General features: G+C 45.3%; 1 long non-coding RNA gene across 1 annotated transcript; it reads left to right on the top strand.

Moving 5' to 3' along the window:
- The first annotated feature begins 8303 nt into the window (after positions 1-8303).
- LOC118948629 lies at positions 8304-9570 on the top strand. The gene is made up of 2 exons (XR_005042121.1): positions 8304-8533; positions 8639-9570. It is a non-coding gene; the product is annotated as an uncharacterized LOC118948629 (long non-coding RNA).
- The last annotated feature ends 2872 nt before the right edge of the window (positions 9571-12442 follow it).

Raw genomic sequence — 12442 nt, forward strand, 5'->3', positions numbered from 1 at the left:
ACACACTCTCCCTCCCTCAGTAAAATCTGTCTGGATGGTCAGATCTTCCTTCTCTCAGCCCAACCTCAAACACACTCTCCCTCCCTCAGTAAAATCTGTCTGGATGGTCAGATCTTCCTTCTCTCACCCCAACCTCAAACACACTCTCCCTCCCTCAGTAAAATCTGTCTGGATGGTCAGATCTTCCTTCTCTCAGCCCAACCTCAAACACACTCTCCCTCCCTCAGTAAAATCTGTCTGGATGGTCAGATCTTCCTTCTCTCAGCCCAACCTCAAACACACTCTCCCTCCCTCAGTAAAATCTGTCTGGATGGTCAGATCTTCCTTCTCTCACCCCAACCTCAAACACACTCTCCCTCCCTCAGTAAAATCTGTCTGGATGGTCAGATCTTCCTTCTCTCAGCCCAACCTCAAACACACTCTCCCTCCCTCAGTAAAATCTGTCTGGATGGTCAGATCTTCCTTCTCTCACCCCAACCTCAAACACACTCTCCCTCCCTCAGTAAAATCTGTCTGGACGATATTCAGGTCTTCCTTCTCTCACCCCAACCTCAAACACACTCTCCCTCCCTCAGTAAAATCTGTCTGGATGGTCAGATCTTCCTTCTCTCACCCCAACCTCAAACACACTCTCCCTCCCTCAGTAAAATCTGTCTGGATGGTATTCAGGTCTTCTTTCTCTCAGCCCAACCTCAAACACACTCTCCCTCCCTCAGTAAAATCTGTCTGGATGGTCAGATCTTCCTTCTCTCAGCCCAACCTCAAACACACTCTCCCTCCCTCAGTAAAATCTGTCTGGATGGTCAGATCTTCCTTCTCTCAGCCCAACCTCAAACACACTCTCCCTCCCTCAGTAAAATCTGTCTGGATGGTCAGATCTTCCTTCTCTCAGCCCAACCTCAAACACACTCTCCCTCCCTCAGTAAAATCTGTCTGGATGGTCAGATCTTCCTTCTCTCAGCCCAACCTCAAACACACTCTCCCTCCCTCAGTAAAATCTGTCTGGATGGTCAGATCTTCCTTCTCTCAGCCCAACCTCAAACACACTCTCCCTCCCTCAGTAAAATCTGTCTGGATGGTCAGATCTTCCTTCTCTCAGCCCAACCTCAAACACACTCTCCCTCCCTCAGTAAAATCTGTCTGGATGGTCAGATCTTCCTTCTCTCACCCCAACCTCAAACACACTCTCCCTCCCTCAGTAAAATCTGTCTGGATGGTCAGATCTTCCTTCTCTCAGCCCAACCTCAAACACACTCTCCCTCCCTCAGTAAAATCTGTCTGGATGGTCAGATCTTCCTTCTCTCAGCCCAACCTCAAACACACTCTCCCTCCCTCAGTAAAATCTGTCTGGATGGTCAGATCTTCCTTCTCTCACCCCAACCTCAAACACACTCTCCCTCCCTCAGTAAAATCTGTCTGGATGGTCAGATCTTCCTTCTCTCAGCCCAACCTCAAACACACTCTCCCTCCCTCAGTAAAATCTGTCTGGATGGTCAGATCTTCCTTCTCTCACCCCAACCTCAAACACACTCTCCCTCCCTCAGTAAAATCTGTCTGGACGATATTCAGGTCTTCCTTCTCTCACCCCAACCTCAAACACACTCTCCCTCCCTCAGTAAAATCTGTCTGGATGGTCAGATCTTCCTTCTCTCACCCCAACCTCAAACACACTCTCCCTCCCTCAGTAAAATCTGGATTGCAGCAGAAACGGTCTGTTTTTGAGCCATAAAACAGCACCCACAAACTCTGCAGGCAGCCAAGACAAAATAGGATCTGCTATGGGTGGAGGGGATTTTGGGGAGTGGTTCAGTTAGGTCTAGTATGGAGGAAGAGAATTGCACTCTAGCGAATGTAACATGCGTGTGTGTGTCTGTGTGTGCGTGCGTGCATGCATGTAGGAGGGGAGGAGAGGGAACAACAGCCAGGCTAAAAACAGTTGTAAACTATCAATCATTTTGTTCCTGGTTCTCTCTCCCCCATCCCCCACCTCCAACTCCAATCTCTGTCTCCTTCCTTCATCCTTCCATCCCTCTCCTTCCTTCCTACCTCCTCTCTCACCTCCTTCCCTCCCTCCTTTCCCAGTTCTTTTTACCAGCAGGATGTTTAATGTTTTCCAGATGTCCGCACGCCGTCGCCCTGGAAGCATTGCAACACCCCAAATAACACCCTAGTCCCTATATAGTGCACTACTTTTGACCAGGGCCCATAGGAACTCAGCCCAAGTCTGATCATGGAATTTGGCAAAAAAAAGGCTGTTGTGTCCCACCAGGGGTTCCACAGGGGAACTCACTGGAAGGCTGTGATTGCCCCCTAGTGGTGGAAAGAGAGAATAACAGTTCAGGGAGTGATGGAAAAAAATGCCAATTGACATTTTCCCCATGTACTTTTACAGTTGGATGTCGAACACAACAAATATGTCAACGTTGCAATTACAACCAAATGTGATTTCCTGAGATCGGTCTGTCCCCCAAGAAGAGATTATAGCCTAAGCAGAATTATATAACAACCAATGTCGTAGAATTAAAATGTTTGTAACAGGTTGTGCATTGAAACAAACAGATCATCAGAGAGAAAAACAGTCTCTAAAATCCTGTAGACTGTTTCCATTGTTCCAGACACACCCCTATCCATGTCTTTCCTCCAGAGTCCACTAGGTGGCAGAAGACAACAGTCAGAGAGGGAGGCTAAAGCCTGGGTGGAAGTTTTTATTTATTTTTAACCTTTAACTAGGCAAGTAAGTTAAGAACAAATTCTTATTTACAATGACGGCCTACCCCGGCCAAACCCTAAGCCGGACGACACTGGGCGCCGCCCTACGGGACACAATCACAGCCGGTTGTGATACAGCCTGGAATCGAACCAGGTCTGTAGTGCCTCTAGCACTGAGATGCAGTGCCTTAGACCGTTGCGCCACTCAGGAGCATGTAGAGGCTGGAGGTTGATTTGGAATTCAACTTGATGATGATAATGATGGAATGTGAATTCAGTGACTTGGAGAACACCTGCAGAAATACAGACAAAAAGATGGTGAGAATTTAGAATTGCATGTATCTGCATCACAGGTGGCTGGTGGCACCTTAATTGGGGAGGACAGGCTCAAAGTAATGGCTGGAAAAGAATCCTCCCCTCACCAGCCTCCTGTGATCTGCAGGCCCAAACACACATACAATAAACCAAAATGGCCTAAACACACATACAGTAACCACTAATGGTTTATAAACAGTCAGACAGAACAAGGATCAATTAAGGCACTCCGTTTTGTATTGATGGCCATTGTCAATAACCATAATCAATACTAAATGTGTTTTAACTCAGGCCATCAGGATCATGGAAGTGTTCCAAAGGGCACCCTGTTCCCTATTTGACCAGGCCCCGAAAGTAGTGTACTACGTAGGGAATAGGGAGCTATTTGGAACAGAGTCCGAGCAGTGGAGGAACGCCCAGGATTGGAAGAGCAGTTAGACAGAGAAAAGACCTGACTGTAGAATTAGAATGAGGAGTTGTAAGAGCCGTCAGACCTGACTGTAGAATTAGAATGAGGAGTTGTAAGAGCCGTCAGACCTGACTGTAGAATTAGAATGAGGAGTTCTGAGAGCCGTCAGACCTGACTGTAGAATTAGAATGAGGAGTTCTGAGAGCCGTCAGACCTGACTGTAGAATTAGAATGAGGAGTTCTGAGAGCCGTCAGACCTGACTGTAGAATTAGAATGAGGAGTTCTGAGAGCCGTCAGACCTCTGCTGCACCTTGGTGGCTGGTGTATATATTCCTGGGTGGTGTATATGTACACTACCAGTCAAAAGTTTGAGAACACCTACTCATTCAAGGGTTTTGCTTCATTTGTACTATTTTCAATATTGTAGAATATTTTTTGTCCATTAAAATAACATCAAATTGATCAGAAATACAGTGTAGACATTGTTAATGCTGTAAATTAGTATTGTTGCTGGAAACGGATGATTTTTTATGGAATATCTACACAGGCCCATTATCAGCAACCATTATTCCTGTGTTCCAATGGCACGTTGTGTCAGCTAATCAAAGTTAATCATTTTAAAAGTCTAATTGATCACTAGAAAACCCTTTTGCAATTATGTTAGCACAGCTGAAAACTGTTGTCCTGATTAAAGAAGCAATAAAACTGGCCTTCTTTTGACTAGTTGAGTGTCAGGAGCATCAACATTTATGGGTTTGATTACAGGCTTGAAACAGACTCAATCAGGGACATGTTAAAAATGTCAGTGAAGACACCTGCAAGTTTGTCAGCACATGCCCGGAGCACACGTCCTGGTAATCAGTGATTTAGCTCGTCTGGTAGGCTCGTGTCAATGGGCAGCTCGCGGCTGTGCTTCCCTTTGTAGTCTGTAATAGTTTGCAAGCCCTGCCACATAAGACGAGCGTCAGAGCCGGTGTAGTATGATTCAATCTTAGCCCTGTATTGACGCATTGCCTGTTTGATGGTTAGTCGCAGGGCATAGCAGGATTTCTTATAAGCTTCCGGGTTAGAGTTCCGCACCTTGAAAGCGGCAAAAGCGGCCCTTCTTCTCAGTGTGAATGTTGCCTGTAATCCATGGCTTCTGGTTGGGGTATGTACGTACAGTCACTGTGGTGACGACGTCCTCGATGCACTTATTGATGAAGCCAGTGACTGATGTGGTGTACTCCTCAATGCCATCGGAAGAATCCCAGAACATGTTCCAGTCTGTGATAGCAAAACAGTCCTGTAGTTTAGCATCTGCTTCATCTGACCACTTTTTTATAGACCGAGTCACTGGTGCTTCCTGCATTAATTTTTGCTTGTAAGCAGGAATCAGGAGGATAGAGTTGTGGTCGGATTTACCAAATAGAGGGCGAGGGAGAGCTTTGTTCGCGTCTCTGTGTGTGGAGTACAGGTGATCTAGAATGTTTTTCCCTCTGGTTGCACATTTAACATGTTGATGTGGTAGAACTGATTTAAGTTTCCCTGCATTAAAGTCCCCGGCCACTAGGAGCGCCGCCTCTGGATGAGTGGTTTCCTGTTTGCTTATTTCCTTATACAGCTGACTGAGTGTAGTCTTAGTGTCAGCATCTGTCTGTGATGGTAAATAAAGAGCCACGAAAAGTATAGCTGAAAACTCTCTAGGCAAGTAGTGTGGCCTGCAATTTATCACAATATACTCTTATACTCTACCTCAGACGAGCAATATCCAGAGACTTCCTCAGATTTCGTACACCAGCTGTTTAATATGCACAGACCCCCCCCTCTTCTTACCGTAGTGTGCCGTTCTATAATGCCCCTGCATCCCGCTAGCTGAATATCCATGTTGTCAATCAGCCACGATTCCGTGAAACATAGGATATTACAGTTTATGTCCCATTGGTAGGATATTCATGATCGTACCTCGTCTAATTTATTATCCAATGATTGCATGTTGGTGAGTAATATTGACGCTAACCGCAGCTTTCCCACTCGCCTTCTGCGGGTCCTCCCGAGGCATCCCGCTCTGTCTCCCCTGTACCTGCGTTTCTTCCTCTTGCAAATAACTGGGATGTTGGCCCTATCGGGTGTTTGGAGAATGTCCTGTGCGTCCTGCTTGTTGAAGAAAACAATCTTGGTCTAATCCGAGGTGAGTCATCACGGTCCTGATATCCAGAAGCTCTTGGTCTAATCCGAGGTGAGTCATCGCGGTCCTGATATCCAGAAGCTCTTGGTCTAATCCGAGGTGAGTCATCGCGGTCCTGATATCCAGAAGCTCTTGGTCTAATCCGAGGTGAGTCATCGCGGTCCTGATATCCAGAAGCTCTTGGTCTAATCCGAGGTGAGTCATCGCGGTCCTGATATCCAGAAGCTCTTGGTCTAATCCGAGGTGAGTCATCGCGGTCCTGATATCCAGAAGCTCTTGGTCTAATCCGAGGTGAGTCATCGCGGTACTGATATCCAGAAGCTCTTGGTCTAATCCGAGGTGAGTCATCGCGGTCCTGATATCCAGAAGCTCTTGGTCTAATCCGAGGTGAGTCATCGCGGTCCTGATATCCAGAAGCTCTTGGTCTAATCCGAGGTGAGTCATCGCGGTCCTGATATCCAGAAGCTCTTTGTCTAATCCGAGGTGAGTGATCGCTGTCCTGATATCCAGAAGCTCTTTTTTTGCCGAAAGATACGATTGCAGAAACATGATGTACAAAATAAGTTACAAATAACGTGAAAAAAAAACACATAATAGCTCAATTGGTTGGGCGCCTGTAAAACTGCTGCCATTTCTTCCAGTGCAATCAAACTGGTTGTCTATCAGAGCCTCCATGTACAGATACAAACTGGTTGTCTATCAGGACCTCCATGTAGATACAAACTGGTTGTCTATCAGGACCTCCATGTAGATACAAACTGGTTGTCTATCAGGACCTCCATGTAGATACAAACTGGTTGTCTATCAGGACCTCCATGTAGATACAAACTGGTTGTCTATCAGGACCTCCATGTAGATACAAACTGGTTGTCTATCAGGACCTCCATGTAGATACAAACTGGTTGTCTATCAGGACCTCCATGTACAGATACAAACTGGTTGTCTATCAGGACCTCCATGTACAGATACAAACTGGTTGTCTTTCAGAGCCTCCATGTAGATACAAACTGGTTGTCTATCAGAGCCTCCATGTACAGATACAAACTGGTTGTCTATCAGGACCTCCATGTAGATACAAACTGGTTGTCTATCAGAGCCTCCATGTACAGATACAAACTGGTTGTCTATCAGAGCCTCCATGTACAGATACAAAACTGGTTGTCTATCAGGACCTCCATGTACAGATACAAACTGGTTGTCTATCAGGACCTCCATGTAGATACAAACTGGTTGTCTATCAGGACCTCCATGTAGATACAAACTGGTTGTCTATCAGGACCTCCATGTAGATACAAACTGGTTGTCTATCAGGGCCTCCATGTACAGATACAAACTGGTTGTCTATCAGGACCTCCATGTAGATACAAACTGGTTGTCTATCAGAGCCTCCATGTACAGATACAAACTGGTTGTCTATCAGAGCCTCCATGTACAGATACAAACTGGTTGTCTATCAGGACCTCCATGTACAGATACAAACTGGTTGTCTATCAGGACCTCCATGTACAGATACAAACTGGTTGTCTATCAGGACCTCCATGTAGATACAAACTGGTTGTCTATCAGGACCTCCATGTAGATACAAACTGGTTGTCTATCAGGGCCTCCATGTACAGATACAAACTGGTTGTCTATCAGGACCTCCATGTAGATACAAACTGGTTGTCTATCAGGACCTCCATGTACAGATACAAACTGGTTGTCTATCAGGACCTCCATGTAGATACAAACTGGTTGTCTATCAGGACCTCCATGTACAGATACAAACTGGTTGTCTATCAGGACCTCCATGTAGATACAAACTGGTTGTCTATCAGGACCTCCATGTACAGATACAAACTGGTTGTCTATCAGGACCTCCATGTACAGATACAAACTGGTTGTCTATCAGGACCTCCATGTAGATACAAACTGGTTGTCTATCAGGACCTCCATGTACAGATACAAACTGGTTGTCTTTCAGGACCTCCATGTAGAATACAAACTGGTTGTCTATCAGGACCTCCATGTAGATACAAACTGGTTGTCTACCAGGACCTCCAGTTACAGATTCAGTACAACCATGTTGACAGTAGGACCCTCCTCCATCCTCCCCAAGGTCCCAGCTGAGTTCACCCAATCCTCAGAGTAGCAGACTAACAAACAGCCGTCACATCAGATCTGTGTTCATCCATCCAGCCACCGCCGACAGGAGGTAGGACAAAGAGATTCCCAGTCCTGGTCTCCATGACTGCCTGCTCGTTATTAGACAACTACATTTACATCAACCAGGAATTTGATCTGTTGAAATGGTGCTGATCACAGACAGACTGAACATATAGACAAAAGTACTGTCCTCCTCCCTCTGGTCCTTCCCCCAGGGCCTGTCCTCCTCCCTCTGGTCCTTCCCCCAGGGCCTGTCCTCCTCCCCCAGGGCCTGTCCTCCTCCCCCAGGGCCTGTCCTCCTCCCTCTGGTCCATGGTCCAGCCCAAGTCAACACCAACACTTTTAGTATGTCAGCTGAGACATGTACAGTACATGTAACTGTCTGAGTGGCTGACAAGGGGATGCTACTCTTCAAGAACGAATAAAATCAAATGAAGACATCAGGGTCGAAACATTGACCACGAAGCACCTGGGAGAATAGGCTGCGTTTATACCAGGCAGACCTATTCTGATCCTTCACCAAATTATTGGCAAAAGATCTGATCGGTCAAAAGACAAATTAGTGGGGGGGGGAAAAATCTGAATTGAACTGCCTGTGTAAAAGCACAGCCTTAGAGACTTTGTTTACCTTTTGTAGAATATATTCTTTGATCCCGTAAACATCTGCTTCAAAACACGACAGGTGAATACAGTCGATCAGAAAGCAAACACAGCAACATGACTCTGAAACATACCAGACGGGTGGAGTAATGATGGGCAGCTTGTATTTTATTACAAAATAGAGCAGGTGAATACAGTCCGTCAGAAAGCAAACACAGCAACATGACTCTGAAACATACCAGACGGGTGGAGTAATGATGGGCAGCTTGTATTTTATTACAAAATAGAGCAGTTATTTGGGAGAGTAAGGAGAGCGTGTAACCATACATTATTCATACAAAGACAAAGAATAGCAAGAGATAATATACAGCTTCAAAACAAATATAGGAATATACGTAGGACATAGCAACAGAATCCTCCATTTTGCTTTCATTGCAGCCTCATGATTTTAAACGTGGGTAAATGTGAATACGTGACTGTTAGTGTTAAAGTGGAGAGAGAGAACTGTGAATATAGCCTCGTCAACCAGACTACTATGACTATACTGTAACAAATCAATTCTATGTTTTTTTTTAACATTTTCTTTTCTAGGAGATAAAATGTTGAAACAATGACAGTATTTATTTCTGGCTCGACTGAAATCAGAGAGGGAGCCTTTAACAACCGATAGAAAAAAGTACAACGATTAAATCAACAAAGAAGCAGAGCCAGAATATATGACCTTTACCTGGGTATCTACATTGATTAACCAATCAAAGGAAGGGGAAGGGCCAGAAGTCTGGCAGGCTCTCATAACTCTGAGCTCCAGAACCAAAGTTATTTGTGATTACATTACTTGATGCTCATTGGTCAGTCTTAGGACATTACTGATGCTCATTGGTCAGTCTTAGGACATTACTTGATGCTCATTGGTCAGTCTTAGGATTCGTCCAAAATGGCACCCTATTCCCTTTACAGTACACTACTTCTGGTCCCTAGTGCACTATATAGGGAAAAGGGTGCCATTTGGGATGAATGGACCCGGGTTATTCCCTATGGATTATGGTAAAAAGTAGGTCACTGTATTGGAAATATGTTGCGATTTGGGACGTAGACTGAGTTATGACTGAGAATTAATATAGACGTCACTATTAAGATACCTGGAATAAGGTCTGTTCACTGGCATATTTCACTCACTGCTGCCCACACTAGAAAAATGACCAATCTCACACAGGGTAAAAAAAAGGAACAGTCAGCCACCTTAATGCATCCCTGTACAGATAAGATACCTGTGAAGTCGTCGTCTTCTTCAATAATGCTTTTCTTTCTGAAGCCAGACACACATATTTATACACAGGGGCGAATCTTTGGTTTTAGAAGTTGGGGAGGACATGTCAAAAACAAAATGTATCCAGTCAGATAAACACTCCAAACAGCCTACCCAACCTCTGGGAGTCGTCCGCATGGTCCTAAAGCACACCGTTGCCTCGTTTAGTATCACGTTCCAATGATAAAACTGGGTGGGGGAGGGGACAAAAATACAATTTCAGAATGTGGGGGGGGACATGTCCCCCCCTGTTCCCAGTGAAAGTTGCGCCCCTGTTTATACACGTCTTTCATTAACACTTTGTGTAATTAAATAGTCATTTTAACAGATATTCTCTGTCTGTATGTCCAGACACAAAGCATCATCAACATGTTACAGACCACAACACAGTTAGCGTCTGGTTTAAACACAGCAGAGCTTGCTGATGCGTCGGTGTGGTTCAACAACAACAACAACAAATTTAAAATGGAGAGATTCTACCTGAACGTCTCCAATAACACAAATGTTAATTTTCTATTGCAAAACATTTTGCTACGGTGTGCCCTAATGAACACTAAAAAGGTCCAGTTCAATAGTGAGACAGCTGGACTGTCCTAGTGAGGGCCCTAGAGGTGAGTGAGAACAGCATCCCAAATGGCACCCTATCTTGGACCCGGGCCTACAGGGCCCAATGTAGGGAACAGGGAGCCATATGGAATGCAACAGACATGTTGATGCAGTCCGGCCAGGTGCACTACACTACTGCAGCTATGAACAGTTTCTACCTCTCTTTTTAAGTGGGGAAGGAAGGAAGTGGTTAGCTGTTATTATCAGACACTCTGTAGCCTGTTAGCTCTGACATGATTGTAGAACCTGACTGACACACACTTGCAGAAGGATTTTCATTGCAGAGAAATATGGACAAATCATAGGCAAATAGAAGCAGAGAATTTGCATCCGAATTTCACAAAACGGATCTAACCTGATCTGCAGGTGGAGAAAGAGGAACACACACACACACACACACACACACACACACCTCTCCCCTCTTCAGTTTGGTGTACACACACTTCTCTCTGCTCTAAACGTCCTGCTGTAACCAGTGTTTGATAATCGCCACAAGGTCCTATGCTTCCATCCGTCTGCTTTACGACCCCGCTAACGCTAGTTAACCAACAGCATCAGGCTGGGAGAGTTAAGGCTAAACTCTCAACGCTAGGTAAACAGGGGAAAATCTCCTCCCGCCCACAGTCCACTTTATTACAGGAAATGACAAGAGGTTGAGGCACAAACACCAACAGACAAATAGGTTACTTTGTCACAGCAATGAACGTGTGTGTACCATGTCACAGTAATGAACGTGTGTACCATGTCACAGTAATGAACGTGTGTAACATGACACTGATAATGTGAGGAAAATGTCAGTTAGAATGTGAAACAGAACTGGTGTTGATGTAACAATGAACTAACTAGATGATTATATCGTTCTGACAGCTAGCAGGCTCTAGTCAAGATGCTACAGCTAGCAGGCGCTAGTCAAGATGCTACTGCTAGCAGGCTCTAGTCAAGATGCTACTGCTAGCAGGCTCTAGTCACGATGCTATAGCTAGCAGGCTCTAGTCACGATGCTATAGCTAGCAGGCTCTAGTCACGATGCTATAGCTAGCAGGCTCTAGTCACGATGCTATAGCTAGCAGGCTCTAGTCACGATGCTATAGCTAGCAGGCTCTAGTCACGATGCTATAGCTAGCAGGCTCTAGTCACGATGCTATAGCTAGCAGGCTCTAGTCACGATGCTATAGCTAGCAGGCTCTAGTCACGATGCTATAGCTAGCAGGCTCTAGTCACGATGCTATAGCTAGCAGGCTCTAGTCACGATGCTATAGCTAGCAGGCTCTAGTCACGATGCTATAGCTAGCAGGCTCTAGTCACGATGCTATAGCTAGCAGGCTCTAGTCACGATGCTATAGCTAGCAGGCTCTAGTCACGATGCTATAGCTAGCAGGCTCTAGTCACGATGCTATAGCTAGCAGGCTCTAGTCACGATGCTATAGCTAGCAGGCTCTAGTCACGATGCTATAGCTAGCAGGCTCTAGTCACGATGCTATAGCTAGCAGGCTCTAGTCACGATGCTATAGCTAGCAGGCTCTAGTCACGATGCTATAGCTAGCAGGCTCGAGTCACGATGTTATAGGGAGCAGGCTCCAGTCACGATGTTATAGGGAGCAGGCTCTAGTCAAGATGCTATACACTACTGTTCAAAAGTTTGATGGAATATCTACATAGGCGCACAGAGGCCCATTATCAACAACTATCACTCCTGTGTTCCAATGGCACGTTTTGTTAACTAATTCAGGTTTATAATTTTAAAAAGTCTAATTGATCATTAGAAAAGCCTTTTGCAATTATGTTAGCACAGCTGAAAACTGTTGTCCTGATTTAAAGAAGCAATAAAACTGGCCTTCTAGGCTAGTTGAGTATCTGGAGCATCTGCACTTGTGGGTTCGATTACAGGCTCAAAATGGCCAGAAACAAAGGACTTTCTTCTGAAACTCGACAGTCTATTCTTGTTCTGAGAAATGAAGCATGGCTCTCCATGAAGGCCATGCGAGAAATTGCCAAGAAACTGAAGATCTCGTACAACGCTGTGTACTACTCCCTTCACAGAACAGTGCAAACTGGCGCTAACCAGAATAGGAGTGGGAGGCCCCGGTGCACAACTGAGCAAGGGGACAAGTACATTAGAGTGTCTAGTCTGAGAAACAGATGCCTCACACGTCCTCAACTGGCAGCTTCATTAAATAGTACCCG

Source organism: Oncorhynchus mykiss, unplaced genomic scaffold, assembly GCF_013265735.2.
Source record: "Oncorhynchus mykiss isolate Arlee unplaced genomic scaffold, USDA_OmykA_1.1 un_scaffold_235, whole genome shotgun sequence".
Taxonomy (NCBI): domain Eukaryota; kingdom Metazoa; phylum Chordata; class Actinopteri; order Salmoniformes; family Salmonidae; genus Oncorhynchus; species Oncorhynchus mykiss.